Source organism: Metopolophium dirhodum, chromosome 1 (assembly GCF_019925205.1).
Source record: "Metopolophium dirhodum isolate CAU chromosome 1, ASM1992520v1, whole genome shotgun sequence".
NCBI classification, from domain to species: domain Eukaryota; kingdom Metazoa; phylum Arthropoda; class Insecta; order Hemiptera; family Aphididae; genus Metopolophium; species Metopolophium dirhodum.
Window position 1 is genome coordinate 14899719 of NC_083560.1, and position 16743 is coordinate 14916461.

Here is a 16743-nt window from a genome sequence, read left to right on the forward strand (position 1 = left end):
AACTATGCAATATATTTATTTTTTGCGCATTTTAAACAAAAAATAAAAATATCTATTATGATATCTAGATAAAAAAAATATAAATATGTATCTTTATCTTTATCTAGATAAAAGTAAAAATGATCATCTGAATCTAAATCTAGATAATTGTTAACGAAATTATCTTTATCTTATGTAGATATTATTTTCATTCTCTGGGCTCAACACTGGTTATAAGGTATCTAAACGTTCATCTTAGATAATTTTTTTACTAATCTAAATAAAATCATCTAGATACATTTTTTATTAATAAAAATCGCAAAATTGTACAAATGCAGTTTAAATATTTATAAAAAATTTCAAACCAAATTTATGGTTTATAAATAATGTAATTATTTTTATTTATATCATTATTATTATTATGTTCTTAGTGCCCAACTAAAGTATACCCAAATTTAAAACCCATTAAAAAAAAATTTTATCTTTTTTTTATCTAGATAAATAAGTATTCATCTTTATCTTTATCAAGATAAATATGAGTTAAGTTATCTTTTATATCTATTTAGAAACATTTGAGTACCATTAACTTTATCTTTATCTAGATAAAAAAATACTTATCTAATCTGAACACTGCTTTTCACATGGTAAAACTTATAATTTGTTTGCTACATATGTTACCACATTGGGCCAATGTCATTGGCCCTATATAAAACAAACTTAATTTTAGACACTTGATTCTTTTCATCTGTTTATTTTATTACTAGTTTTAAAATGTTTATCAATTGTGATTATTAATAAATAATATAATTTATAAATAATTTATATGTGATAAATAATTTTATTATGTTATATTTTATAATAATATAATCTTAGGGATAATTGGTTAGAGTGCTTACATCACATAGGCAAAAAGCCTTTATTACTTTTAGTTTTATTTAATAATTTAATTATTGATAGTAGAGATATTATACTGACTAGAATACCAAAATGTTGGATCATTTTTAAAAAAATAAAGAGATTTAAATTTAAAATTCATAATCAAATACATTATTTTTAACTTTTATTTTTTTCACTAAAGTCTGTTGTTTTTATGAGTCCCGTTAGATTGTTTTAACTACTTTTGATAGAAACTCTTAAAAAAAATATTTTATGAAAAGAGAGATATAATTTTAAATTTTAAAGAAGATCCATTTGCAGTAGTGATTATGTGTCTATGATGAAAAGGGCCCATATGATTAGGAAATCTATAACCATAATTTTTGTTGGTACATCTTCTGCATGTGTTTGCAAAATCATTTATGCTTGCTGCTTGTGCTGAAGGTGCGGTTCCATTAGCCATTATCATTACTAAAGGAATGAATATGATAAAATAATATTACAAGTAGTCTATGTGGAACCCAATTTTTACAACAGGTACGTGCTAAATTTATATAACCTTCACATCTTGCTCCAAATATACCTTTATAAAGAAAAAAAAGTAATAATTACTTTTTTTTTAATAATTATTATAATGCATCACTGTATGTAAAAGTGCAAGTTCTAAGTATCTTTCTATTTTTAACACCAATCTGTTAGTATAATTTCAAATTGTATTGCCTTAGGACAAACATTGTGGCTATACAGTTGAATTTAATTTAGCAAAAGGAGCTTTGCCTAGTAATTTTAGGTTTGGATGTATTAAAGATTATTATGACCAACAATTCTTCAGCAGAAATAAATGCTCTTAATCATAATTGGCCAAATAGCAAACATTTACTTGGTGTATTACATGTACTATAAGCAGTCTAGCATTGGTTATAAGAAGTCCAAAACAAAATACCAAAAAAAAAAACGAATTTATATTTTAAACGTTTTCAAAAAGTGTTGTATACTGATACAATAACTAAGGAAGCATATACAATAGTCAAACATTCTGACTCATATTGGGGTTTCAGATTCATATGGTGTCTTGCATGGTTAGATGAAACGGTTAGACATCATAAAACAAATGATTATTCTGAAATAACTGTCAGTATTTTTAAAGACGTACTTTCGATATTTAAATGCTTACAACATGATAGCATAATACATTTTGTCTGTATGGTATTAACCCATCAGTGGTCGCGATGTGAGCACGGCGCTCACCTCGTTAGTATTTTGAGAGCAACTTATTTATTTATTACTTGATTCATCTGATACTCTTTATACCTTTAATCGAAACATGTTTAAATATACTTTGGCAAATATAATAATGTTATAGATAATTCTCGATTAGATATCGATGCAATGTTGTTAATATCCATAAATTGAGCATTACACTCACTCAATAGATCGACCTAATACTATTTCGTAAACTCAGGCATTTAGACCTATTTTTAAAGAGCACACAATATTCATATGTGTACTGTATAATAATCAGAAAAATATTCCAGACCACTAGGGCCAAGTTGAATGATAATGATTATATTATGTATAAAAAATTATAAACTAATTTTTAGTGGTGAACAATTTATAATTGTAAGAACATTAATTTTTGTAAAAGATTAAAAAATAAATAATTTGTTGTTGGTTTTAATATTTTATGTTCATTGTATAATAAAAAATGATGAAAAAACAACGAGGTGAGCGCAGCGCTCCCTCAATACCAATTGTGGGACTGTGCATAGCGATACCAACGACAGGTTAAATGATGAAGAAATCAGAAAACATTGCTCAACTCTCTGGAATTGAATATATAGTTCTAATGCTTAGTGATGATTCATCACTGATGAATCATATGAAGTAAACACAAAAATTGTTATAATATGTTTATGTCACAAAGGTAAATATGGTTAATTTTGCATTCATCAATGTGCAATTTATATGCATTTTGATGAGGTTTCAGTAAATTTTCCTCCAGGGTCATTATTGTCATATCATGATTAGGAAATTAAAAATACATTCAATATACACATTAAATACATAATTATGCAATAATATTATATGTATAGTGAAACATCTATAAATTACAGTATCATGGAAAATAAACAAAATGTGTATATTACAGCTAGAGAAATTTGTTGAATAAATATATGTAAATTGAATTATGTATAGGTTATGGTTCTCAAAAATATTTCAATTAACAGAAAATCTTGTTTTGGAAGTGTTAATCTTTGTTCACATTACCCTGGCACCACATCGGAAAAATATTTAGGTATAACTTTTGAAAATAATTATACTAATCGGTACAATCATAAATGTATTTATTCAAATGTTTAGTAATCATTGACAAATATTTTGGTAACAACATAAAAAAATTATTTTTTTCATTTTATATCAACTATTAATTTTAAATAGGTATTTAAATTCCATATATTTTAAAATGCAGTGTGAGATTTTATATCAAATTAAAATATCACTTATTAAACTCCTTATATAGTTCTTTGGTATTTAAATATGTTTAAATAAAAAAATTGTGGCTATGTATTTTTAATATTTTCAACTGCTATTTTAACATTATATCAGGAAACTTATATTACATTTTCACGCTTTTTGACACAACAAATATAATTTTATTGACATTTACAGAAAAATGAAACTAAAAAATTCAAAATGTCTGAAAAAAGCTCAAACGAGTCAAAATATTTTGAAAATTTTATCAAGTATAGGAATTGATAAAGTAAACAAACGATGTAAATTTCAATAATCTACAGTTACACTAAAATCTCAGTCCTCTTTACAACAAAATAAGGAAATCGCATCATTCGAAAAATCGAGTGTATATCCAATGTTGTACACATTTCAGCTCAAAATACTCATAAAAATTTAAATTGACTTTCTTGTAGACATTTTTTTTGTTGACATGAGGAATCTTGTATTACATTTTAAAATCTTCGATTTAAAAAGAAAAATATATATGAATTTGCAAATAATTTGCACATATTCGTGATTTTTACATATTTTGTCAAAATTTAAACTTTAAATACTTATAATAAAAAAATTGTGACTGAATTTTCAATATTTTTCAAATATCATTGTAACAATATATATCCTAATAATAATTTTAGAGAGACAGTAATTTTACATTTTTTGTTATGTATTAGCATAAAGAAACACTAAAACAAAATTAAGAAATATCATCTATACCAGTGGAAGAGTTTAACTACTATAACTCATTCAAAAAATAATATAATACATTTACATGGGTAGGTATTTAGGAGTCGTCTCAATAAATGTTAAGAGGACGTAACACTGGCATTTGTTGTCTTTGTTTTACTAACAAAGAACATGGAAAATTTTAAGTTCACAATAAAATATATTACTCCCTTCTGACTTCTGAAATTAGAATGAATTTACCTCTTATAAAATGTTATAGTAAGAATATTATCTAGGGAATTTCTGAAAATGTTATTGATATTATCAATTTTAGGTAAGGGATGATAATTTTCAAATGTACAAAAAGTTGTCATAACTTGTTTCTTAATAACAATATTATAAAAGCATCCGAGATGCCCTAGATTAGCAGTACCCACTATGCGGCCCGATGGCCGCATCTAGCCCTTTAACAAATTTTGTGTTGCTCAACATATATTATGCATACAAATAAGTACGACGACGAGAGTATTCTATCTCTGAAAAATGAAGGACGGCCCGCGACGGCGGATGACGGTGTCTCCTTTAAGAGGACGCCACACCCGCATGTGTTGTCTCCGTCTTACAAACGCGGAACATACCAAATTTACGCTCAGAAATTCGAGTTTTATGCCGTTCGTTTAAAAATTGGAGTGAATCACCCTATTATGAAACTTGATGGTAAGAACATTATCTGTGTTTTGTTGGAAGTTTTTTTACGATGATTCAGTTTTTAAGTGAGTTATGAGCATTTTTAATTTACATTTATTATACACGCCATAACTCACTTAAAAGCTGAATAATCGTAAAAAAACTTCCAACAAAACACAGATAATGTTCTTACCATCAAGTTTCATAATTATTTATTTATTTATTTTTAATTTAATTTCATATACATATGAAATACTGGGCCCCACTGAGAAAACTCGTGTGGGGGCCCAGGAGTTCGATAATAGGTCGATTCACTCCAACTTTTAGACTAACGGCATAAAACTTGAATTTCTGAGCGTAAATTTGGTATGTTACGCGTTTGTAAGACGGAGACAACACATACGGGTGTGGCGTCCTCTTAAGATTTTGAATAATATTCGACATTTTGAACAAGTCATTTGACGCGGGCTAGGCGTCGGGACGTAAACAGTAAACAATCGTGATGTCGAGCAAGGACCATCAATGTAAACATAATATACGCGGTTAATGGTTACACACCCATGGAGCTCCGTAACCACAGAATAACATTATGCGGCTTTGCCTGCCGGTCATGGAGTAGAAAACGATCGGCGTCTGCCGCTAGGGAACGTTGGTCGTTGATCCGTGTGGGGGGGGGGGGAGGAGGGTAAGGACTTAGGACGCCAGTGCGTCACCGATGCACTGTTGTATTCTTCGTTTTGCAAATTCACTGCCTGCCGACTGCCATTGTTCTCTGTGGTCACGTTTTTATAAAACTCGTTGGCTAAACAATTTTTTTTATTTTTTAAATTACCTAAATTAAAAACATTTATTCATTTTTACAAACGGTTGCCCGATACCAGCGAGTTGGGAAGACGACAGGTTGTAGGTATCAGACAACCGAAGAGGTAAATACTACGTATTGTTCAATTACAGTATTTTAAATACTTTACAGTACTTTACGGTACTTACAGTGCTTTAACCGGGGGGTTGGATGAAAAATCAATTAATTTAATAATGGTTCAACAAAATGTAATGGACCAATCATGCATGGGCCATCAAATCGAGGGACCATTAATAATTAATCTCAATAATAGTTCAATAAAATAAAATGAGTTTAGTGATTTTTCATGCAACCAGGAATTAAGAGAACGCACTCCCATGCCTTTGATATAGAATTAGGATTCTGCTAATTTGGACTTAGCTATTATTATATGTAGTTATTAATTATAGAATCTCGATCTATGACTTATACCTTCAGCTTGAATACATCATCGTTGATGGAAATAGTTAATTTATAGCCAATATGTAGCACTCTGTAGGTAGCAGGTCCTTATAATAATTGTACAAATTGTGTACTACAGTAATATTAATATATTTATTCATTTGTACGGAAAACATTCTATTTGTGTTGAATAACGGAGATTATAAGAGTTTTCTAGTAACGGTTGACAATCTTTTTTATTATTTAAAAGTTTAAATATAAACATTAAATCAAGATATTTTCTGTGATTTTGAGTGCACATAATTTAAAATATTAAAATCACTTTGTAATTGGACATGTAAACAAAACAATTTTTAACTAATTAATTTTAGATTTTTTGTCATAATTCAAAAATTATTAATCATAGAAACATAAATAAATGAATAAATATTCACAAATTATTCTGTAGTTGACACTTGTAATTTGTTTAGCTAAGGCTTGATAATTAAATAAAAGGTTTCTCATAATTTGTTATACACATTTTAAGTTTGAATTAAAGCAAAATTATATATTTAAACTAAGAATAATAAGAATTTTAATTATTTTGTTGTTATTCAAAAATATTTTTTGTAGAGGTTTGAATCAGAAGAGTATGTCATACTCGCATGTGTTGTATCCGTCTTATAAGAGCTTAATATAGCATAGCTATGTGAATTTCCCTAATTTTCATACTTACTATATAGGGTACATACAATAAACAAACCAAATGTCTCATTAAAAATATAATTGTGAATAAATAAATAAGACGTGTACTTATGTATTATAAATTATGTTTACATAGATAAACAGTATTAATAAACTAAATGTATTAGTTATACATATAACAGCATTATTTATCATATATATTTTTAATTAAATAGGTGTGTACTAATCTTGGCACATTTCCCTTAGTTACATAATGCAAGGTAAAATTTCAACATAAAATATATAAAAGACAACACAGCGGTTACACCCTTTCTCGTTTTTTTCATTAATATTGCTCCTTATACCTTATCAGACTTCTATGATAATAATATACATAATATATTGCATTTCATCAATTCTTTCTTTATATATAACTCATCAAAAAACAATTTTGTTCCTTTAATGAAATGTGTTTAAGTAATACATAATTAAAATTTGTCTTTTTTTAAACACAGTATTAGACAAAGAAAACCAGTTTTGCAATTTTTCTGTTGAAAAAAAATATGTATTTTACATTATCTTAATATTTTGTTTTAGATTTTAAATTCAACCATATCGAAAGAAGTTTTTGAATAGACAATTATAATTGTTTCTGAAGAAAAGAAAGAAAAACAGATCAAGATGTCAAGCTACGTTCCTAATAAATCAGTATTGTGTGATGAGAAAGAGAACACTAACCTAAGACAGAATGATAACGGTGAAAGTGCCAATCAATTAAATCAAGATACTATAGATAATTATTATTATTATTATTATTATTGTTATTATTATTATTATTATTATTATTATTATTATTATTTATTTTTAGGTAAGGTATGATAATTTTCAAATGTACAAAAAATTGTCATAACTTCTTTCTTAATAAAAATATTATAAAAGCCTCCAAGATTCCCTAGATCAGCAGTATCCACTATGCGGCCCAAGGGCTGCATGTAGCCCTTTAACAAATTTTTTGTGGCCCGCACTAAAACTGAATTTTACATTCTAAAATCCAACAATCTACACTCGAGTAAATAAAATAAAATACTAACATCAAAATAATATTTTTACTTTTAAAACTTATACTAGGAATTTATACACTCGGGACCCGATGAAAAAAAAAAGCCTTCATTCGGTATTATGCACAAATTAAAATGCAGTAAATTAAAAACCACAAGTAATTTTCTAAAATAATATTTGGCTTTTTCTAATATACTAATGGGGACTACTGCCCTAGATAATGATCTTACCTTTAAATTTTAAAAAAGGTAATTTCACTCTAATTTTAGAAATGATTGACTGAAATGTATTATTGTGAAGGTTAAATTTGCCATGTTGTATGTTTGTAAGACAGACACAACAATTAATGCCCGTGTGGGAGACATTTTCTTAGACACGGAGGATCAGTTGGACAAATAATTTGAATAACTCTAATAATATAGTCCTTTAAGTTGACATAGCCTAATAACTGCTTATTGCTAGGAAACACTTATGTTTTTCCAGCATGAAATGTCTTCATCATTGTGTCCCTCTCTTTTTGTGGCATGTCTCCATGCATTGAACTGACTGTGAAATTAATTAGATTCCCTCATCTTATCATTTAGCCAATTCACCTAAATAGATAATTATAATTAGACTTAGGTTAGTACAAATTTCATTTGTTTTACATCTTATCACTAATCTTCCTTTTTGTACAACAAAAAATTACTGATTGACTATTGTTAGAGTATCATAAAGCTCATAGAAAGTGTAAAATGTATATTCCTCGCATTCAACTTCTACAAAGAACTGTTTTATACCTTAAAGAGAATCAGTTCAACTCTAAAAATTTAATCAATTGTTAGATGTTATGTTTGACTTCTTGTCTCTTAAAAATATACGGATACAAACTGTTTGATTAAAATCCTCATAGAATTAGTCATGAATTTTACGGTCATTTCTAATATTTCTTGTTTCATTATAGCTGATACAAAAATCACCTAGGGAAATAAATAAAACCAGAAAACGTTATTATGTAATGTATTGTTACATCCAATAACCATAGATGTTGGGGACAGATTATAAAAAAAATAAAAACCATTAAACATTTTGAACAACTGAATCAAAAATAATATTAAGTTTAATTATACCTAAGTAAAAGGTGGCAAAAACCTATTTATATCATATATTTGTTTCTTGAATCCTTTGTTCAACATTTCATCTGCTTCGTCTAACACAAACGTTTTTATGTTACTTGTAAGCAATGTTTTACATTTTAACATATCTGTACAAAAAATTATAGTGAATTAAAATACGTTTTTTTTAATAACAGTGTTATATTATACATGCCAAACACATGTCCAAGAGTTCCAGAAACATGCTATGACAGAGAACTACTTCTTGAAAACCAAAAGGATCCATGTGATTCTAGTACTTCAATTCGTCATCATCTAGAGATCGCTAACTTAAGACAGAATGATTACGGTGAAAGTGCTGATCAATTAAATCTAGATATTTTTGATTATTATTACTATTATTATTGCTTTATTTGACGGAAAAAGCTCCAATTACAAAATAATCATTATATAAATAAATTGTGTAAGATTTACATTAAAAAAAACTAAAACTAGTGTATGACATAAAAAATTCATTAAAATTAAAAATGTTGACATTTTTTTTTCTTCTTTATAGAATAACAGTTAATATAATTATATAACATATAACACATAGTAACATAATTTTAAACCAAAGTTTACAAATAACTAAAATAATTTAATTCTGTAGTATTTTTCATGGACATCAATATATTTGCAGGAGAAGAACGTAAATAATTTTTAGAAATATTATTAATTAAAAAACAATTTTGATTTCTAGTAGATTTGTTATTAATTCAAAATTTTAATTATTCTAACAGATATGGACCATCTATGGAATTGTTAAATAATTTTTGTAGAAATATAAAGTTTAGATAATCTCTTCTTTTATTTAATTATTCCAGATTAAAGTAAGTTAATAAACCATTATACTTAGTATGTCGTTGGCGTTCTACTTTGAAAGAGAGATAACAGAGAAAACGGTTTTGGACTGCTTCAAGATTTTGAGTTGTATAAATCTTATAAGAATGCCAAACAAGAGAGGCATATTCCAATTGTGATCTCACAAACGCCCAGTATAAAATTTTAAAAGAATCGTATTTGTTAAAATTTGAACCTGTACGGCGTACGTGATTTGAAACCTAAATTTAAGAATAATTCTTTAATTGTTATTTTTTCAATAAGGCTGTTGAAATTTATTTTTGAGTCAAATGATATACCTAATTCTACAAATGAAGTCAATACCTAAGTCTAGTAAATAAATTAACTGATTCTATAGAACCATTATTTAGTTTTTAATCATAATTAATACTAGATTTTTTATTATTGAATGTTCATACTTTACATTTACTGATACTTAAACATAGCCCATTTAAATAATACCAATTATTGATTTTTGTTAAATCTTCTTGTAAATGTATGCAATCATGGATTGAATCTATTTTTTAAATACTTTAGCATCATCATCAAACAATAGAATATTGTATATGTGTTTGTGTGTATGTGCTTGAAAACTAATGACAAAGGAGTAACTCTAAGTAATAAACGATAACACAGGTAGTATATTGAGTTGCTGTATAATTCACAAATATAAATAATACACGGCAAATACCTAATAACAAAAACTAAAAAAATAACTAGTTAAGTTAAAAAGTTAAAATAAAATAAACTTTTAAACTCATTAATGCCCAGCATTGTTTATTAGGGTCATAAATTTACCAAACAATTTATTTGGATTTCAGACTAACAATTGCCATTTTTAATTTTTAATTTTTTACAGACTTAAACAATTAGGTAATGATATGTATCAAAAGTATTCAACACTTTTGGGTATGCAGTTTAAATTGAGAAATGTAATTATAAAACAAAAGCAATGTATTGAATTAATGAAAACAACTAATGAATTACAATTTAATCAAAAATTTAATAACATTTTAAATGGTTTATTTCAGGGCTTGCAGACTTTATTATAATAACATTATATTTGACAAAAAAACGATTGAAATTTGTAAACGTAATTATAACGGAAAGCGATAATCACAAAAAATTAAATACCGCAAAACAACACATAACGATTAACAAAAGATATTATATATCATTAAACAAAAACAAAACGCAAAACGAAATATTTTAAAATCTATTTATTTAAAAGGTCTATTGGTTTCGTAGAAACATTTATTTCATGCAATCAATCTAAGAATTGGTTATATTATATTCCGTATCCGGGCCATGACTTACCCGCATTAGTTATTATTTTTTTAATTCAATAGGTATTAACATTATTTTGAATAACCATAAACGCAAAACTTCTATAACGTTTTAGTTCTAAATAACGATAAACACAAAAATTGGGTAACATTTACTTGTAAATAACATAAAACGAAATTTTTTTTCAAATGCAAGCCCTGGTTTATTTATCCCAACTCAAATTTCCAGTGTCTTCTTCATTACTCTACGTACCTACATCCGAACCGTACACGGGCCGCATTCGTCCGTTCGGAGAGCATCGTCACACCAACACCGCACGTTTTACCTATACACATTGTGTTTCCACTCAACAATCGGTAAGTAGCATAGATAATATAAGAAAAGATAGGACATAAGAACGTATCACTAGAAAATTTAGTGATACGTTTTTAATATTATATGGGGCAAATATTTATAAATGATAATAAATAACATTAATGATAAATTAGTAATAATTAACGATCTATATTATTCTATATTTAAATTACAATTAATTATGTACGCAAAGTTTAGGGTCATTTGAATATTCCAATTACCATTTTCAGGCACAACAATCAAAATACTAATTTAAAATTGACAAATATTGTAAACAGTTTTTGGATATAACCTTAAAAAATCCCCATATCTTTCTCTCTTCCCCAAAAAAAACATACGGCCCCATATGAAACTGGTATAGGCATGTCCTATCCATTCTTATATTATCTATGGTAAGTAGACAAATAAATTATTATCATCACTTAGTTAGTACATCTGTTTTAAAAATTGTAACCTGATGTTGCTCTAACCATCAACTTGTACACGCTAAATTTCTCGTAATTTATCTTTTTTTGAACGTGTAATGTTATCTGGTGGTGTTTTTCATCCAACAACATGTTTGAAATTGTGAATTGCAAAGGTAGTTAACTGGGCCATGGTGCTTTAAAAATGTTTAAAAAATATTAATTTTCTTCTATAGAAAAAAGAGTTGTTGTTGCATAAATAACAGTTCCCAAAAGTTTGCTTAAATAATCCTGTAAAATAATTTGATACGGTTGAAATAATAATTAATAGTAGGTGTACATTTAACATATTACCAATTAATAATACAAATCAAATATATTATAAATTAATAGTATAAATTGAAATATAATATACCACTCATAATAAATTTTATATAATTAATGGAGTTGGTAAGATAAATACCTAATTTTAACAACCTAGAAATACCTAATTTTATTAACACAGACCTAAATAATATAACCAATTCCTTTTTTTTTGTATGTAGGTATAAGGGAAAAGTACTATTTGATCTGTATGTTGCCTCAGAAAACTTGGCAAAGACATTATTGCTGTTGCTACTTTACTGATAGATGAACTTTCACAAAACCTCCACCAAGGAAAAGAAATTAATTGTTCTAATAATACAGACCAATCAAAATCCAAGGTCTTTTACGTGAACGATTTTCTGCAAATTCCATCATAATATTTCCACGCTGTTCTTTTATTAAAGATTTAGTAACATTATAATTGTATTCAACTCCAGCGATATCTTCAGCATTTGTTAAGTTAGTTCCTTGTGTTGAATATTGAACCAGCATAATGCATTGGATGGAGACCCATATTTTTCCTTTGTTTGAAGTTTTTTATAAATGACTATTTTTCTTTATCAGTTACTAAATCTATCTTAGGTAAATTGTTTGTCATCAAAGAGGTAATATTATTCAATGCATATACAACATCACTTACAAAAGAGTTTTAATATCCAATCAGCTATAAGTTTTTAGAAGATCAACATAATATTTTCAATTTTATTCCAAAATACAAAACCAAGAAGAATCATTTTTATGTTTCCTAATTTATTAATTACATCTTTATTTCATTTACCTATGTGACTTATGTTGTTTGGTCCATCAGGTTATGGTAAAACAACTGTGTCGAGGAGTATAATTCTAAGTCATTGGACAAAGTATGAAAATTTATATATTTTTACAAAAAGTATTGACCAACCAATTTATAATGAACTAATAGAAATATTTGAAGGTATACCTGAGATTTATTTTTATATTTCTAATACAGATGTTCACATTCAAACGTGGTAGTTTAGTTGTTTTTGATGACATTCATTTAGATGAACAAAAACCTATTTATGAATATATGAATAGATCAAGACCAAAAAATATTTCAGTTATTTATTTAAATCAATGTTATAGTTCAGCAAATAAACAATATATAAGAAATAATTTAACTCTTTTCATTGCATTTAAATCAACTCAATACATAAAAAATGTGTGGGAGGATTTTTTAAGTAATACTATTTCTTTAAATGATTTTAAATCTTTATGTTCAGATTGTTGGGAAAATGACTATGGATTTATAACAATCGATCTGATTAATAATCGTTTCTACTATAAACTTGAAAAACCAATAAAAATAATATGTAATATGATAAATAAATGTTAAAAAAAATCAAAAGAACTTAAGAAAAATAATAAAAAAAAATTTAAAAAAAGTCACATTTTTGAGCAATCAGAAACACAAAACAATTTTAAGGAAGGAACTAATTTAGAAAACGAACCTGAAAATATTAAAGAATTAATTCATCTTGAACAAAATTTAAAAAATACATTTAAAAAGTCAGAATTATTACATTCTGAAAAAAAGTTAAATAATTTGAAAAAAGATGAAAATAACCATATATAGAATTATACTTACAAATTATTACGAATTGGTTACTAATTTGTGAAACCGTTTTTGTAACGAAATTTTTACTTAGTGGTGCCAGGGTCAGTGACCTATATATTAATTTTATTCTTTAGATACCGAAAGCAGCACGCATTTTTTACACTCGTTTCCACAAACGACTCCATTCACACCCTAACCTTCTCATAAACGATCATCCTAAGGATTCTATCCTTACATTAGCTGGAAATCCTAACCGCAGACTGAAAAGGAAGTGGTGCCGTGACCTATTACAAAACTTTAAAGTCTAACGTCTCTCAAAAAAAAAAAATAATATAAATTATGTAATTATAGTAAAAATTAATTAAAATAATTAATCAATTAGTCAAGAGTCACTAATGGGTGGCTGCTTAAATCACGCCTGTCACGTATCATCTACTTATATCATATAAGCTTATTGTGCAAATTGTACAGATTGTTTATTAAAAAGATACCGAAAGTAGCGATAGGTTATACGGCGTAGGTTTGAGGTCCACCAAATTTTATTTTGAGATATTTCCGGAAATAATTGTGCACAAACGATGCACAAAAGATCTGCTCAACCAGAAATTTTAAATTGTAAAATGGGGAGGTGCCGTAGCACCACATGCTGTATATATCATCCCTAGAAATTTATTTGACGATATCCCCGGAAATAATAATTTTGCACAAACTATCGGACTTCGTGCACATTCGTTCACAAATGATGCACAAATATGAATGGCGCAAACAGAATTTGAAAATTCCAAATCACATAACTTAAAGTATTGTAGTTTTTTTTAAAAGCGTTTGATGTTGACCTTATATTTTTTATATTAAAACCTAAAACTGCAAATAATTTATTAGATAGGTAGGTAGGTAATATACTCTAAAGATAAAAATATAATCCCAACGATTTTAATAATAATAACTTAATCGTGTAGGATATTGAGTGAAAGCTGAATAATAATGGTTAGAATTACAATAAAGATAAATGTACTGTCTAGTAAAAAAAAAATACGGGTACAGTGGGAGGAGGGCGAATGCTCCCTTCACCCACTAAAATACGCTCATACTTAATAGTGCTCTCAATGACACTATATACCACCATTTACAGATATTGTGAAGTTTTAGAAATTACATTTTAGTAAAACGATAGTTGCAATATTAAAATAATTAAGATAATGTTACTATGACTATCACATATTTATATAATATTGTTTGTACTTTTTTTTTTTTTTTATTGATCTCATAAAACATCGGCTTCTGTGGCCATTAGTTTACAATTTTGCCATTTGTTTGTACTTTGTACACACCATTAGTTGTTTCGTTGATTGGCCACAAAAATACAAATTACATGTGAAAATAAAACAGATATCACTAGATCATATTGTAAATCCGATAATATTGTCCATGAGTCACCACTATCCTATTCATGAACTGACAATTCTCAATTTCGTTTAGTCCATCTTTGAAATCGAGGAGGAACACGTCTTCTTCTATTAAGGCTTCCTATCGTCTCTTATACTTTGTAAGTACACACATTTAAAATAATTTTAATTGCAGGTAAAAAATAAACTTAGTTTTTGATTTATATAATATAGGTATAATATTATAATAAAAATATTTTCTTGTGGTACATTAATAAACTTAATAATTTCATCTCGCGGTCAAATGGTCGATAAATATTTTTCAAATTGCGGTGCTTAGGTAGGTACTTTGGGACGTTGTATATTCTTAGGTTAGTTATAATAATACAATATAATTTTAAATAAAAAATGTATAGCTGTAATAGCGTACCTACGGTTGGTACTCACGTATGTAGTATGTTACCTACCGTAAAATGCCACCTAAGTACCAAAAAACTGTGCACGTGCAGTATGCTACTTACAGGAGAATATGACATACCTTCCTACTCTTCTGTGTGTTACATTTGTATTTAATTTTATTATGGGAAAGCAACTGTGGCTTGAGTTCTTGATAAACGACATATTATTATAACGTCCGTCTGTTATACAATACTATAATAGCCAAATATCAATTATACTGGTAACTATCTACTGGTCAATTTCAACCAATCCCCATAATCACTTACTTTTAGAAATTAAGTTAATTTAGTTTTTGTTGTGTCTATCCATCTCGCCGTATTAAGCAACAGATAATATTATGTTAAACCACCAACCAAAAGATAATGACGGTGGTCAGTAACTTAAACGCAACACGACAATTGAACACACCCGTAAAATTCAGGTAGGTAGCTTTTTACGATAGGTACCATACTACACCAGTCACCAACGAAGTAGAGGTTGGTAGCATACTACACGAGTACCTTAATATACCTTATTACTATTCATTAGTTTCTATTAAGAGCCGCACGTGTTGTATCCGTCTTACACGCGTACGATGTAGATAAAACGCGTTTACGCAGTCTGAGTAAAACTCGCTCAATTTTGGTTTTAGAGTAAGAATACCTATTATAAAATTAAATTGTGACAATATTTCTGAGGGCAAGTTGTTGCATTTTTCCATTATACCTGATATAACGTTCATTATATCGTTTTGAAATAGAAAAAATGTCAACATTTTTAAAATACCTTAAACTTTTCAAAATTTAAATTTAAAAAAAAACGCAACGACAAATTAAATTTTTTAAAAAATCGATCCAATTTTTTGGTGTGTCTCAAATACCTATAAACATAGATACTTAAATTATAGTTTTATAATTATTGAACTTTTATTATTTATACAAGTGTGGTGCCTGAAACACCGCCTCCACTCAGAATTATTTTTATGTGTTCAATTATTTTATATTTACCATTGAATTCAAATTTAACACATCCATTACAATGACATAACCGACAACTACTTTTTTAAATTTAAATCTTGTAACATCATTATATATTGTTAAATTTTTTTTATTGCATTAATTTAAATTACAAATAAATATATATGTAATAGAGACTTTTGGATAGAATGACCATTTAAATTTATATGCAATGTTCATCCAGGTTATTATAACTATCGTAATTAATACTTTAGCACAATCATTAGGTAAATGTTCTATATTATTTTCTTCTCACAGGC

At 27.3% G+C, this 16743-nt stretch overlaps 1 pseudogene; it reads right to left on the reverse strand.

Annotated features, from left to right (window-relative positions):
- Positions 1–8153: 8153 nt before the first annotated feature.
- Positions 8154–11855, reverse strand: LOC132933120 (eukaryotic initiation factor 4A-III-like; annotated as a pseudogene).
- Between the last annotated feature and the right edge of the window lie 4888 nt (positions 11856–16743).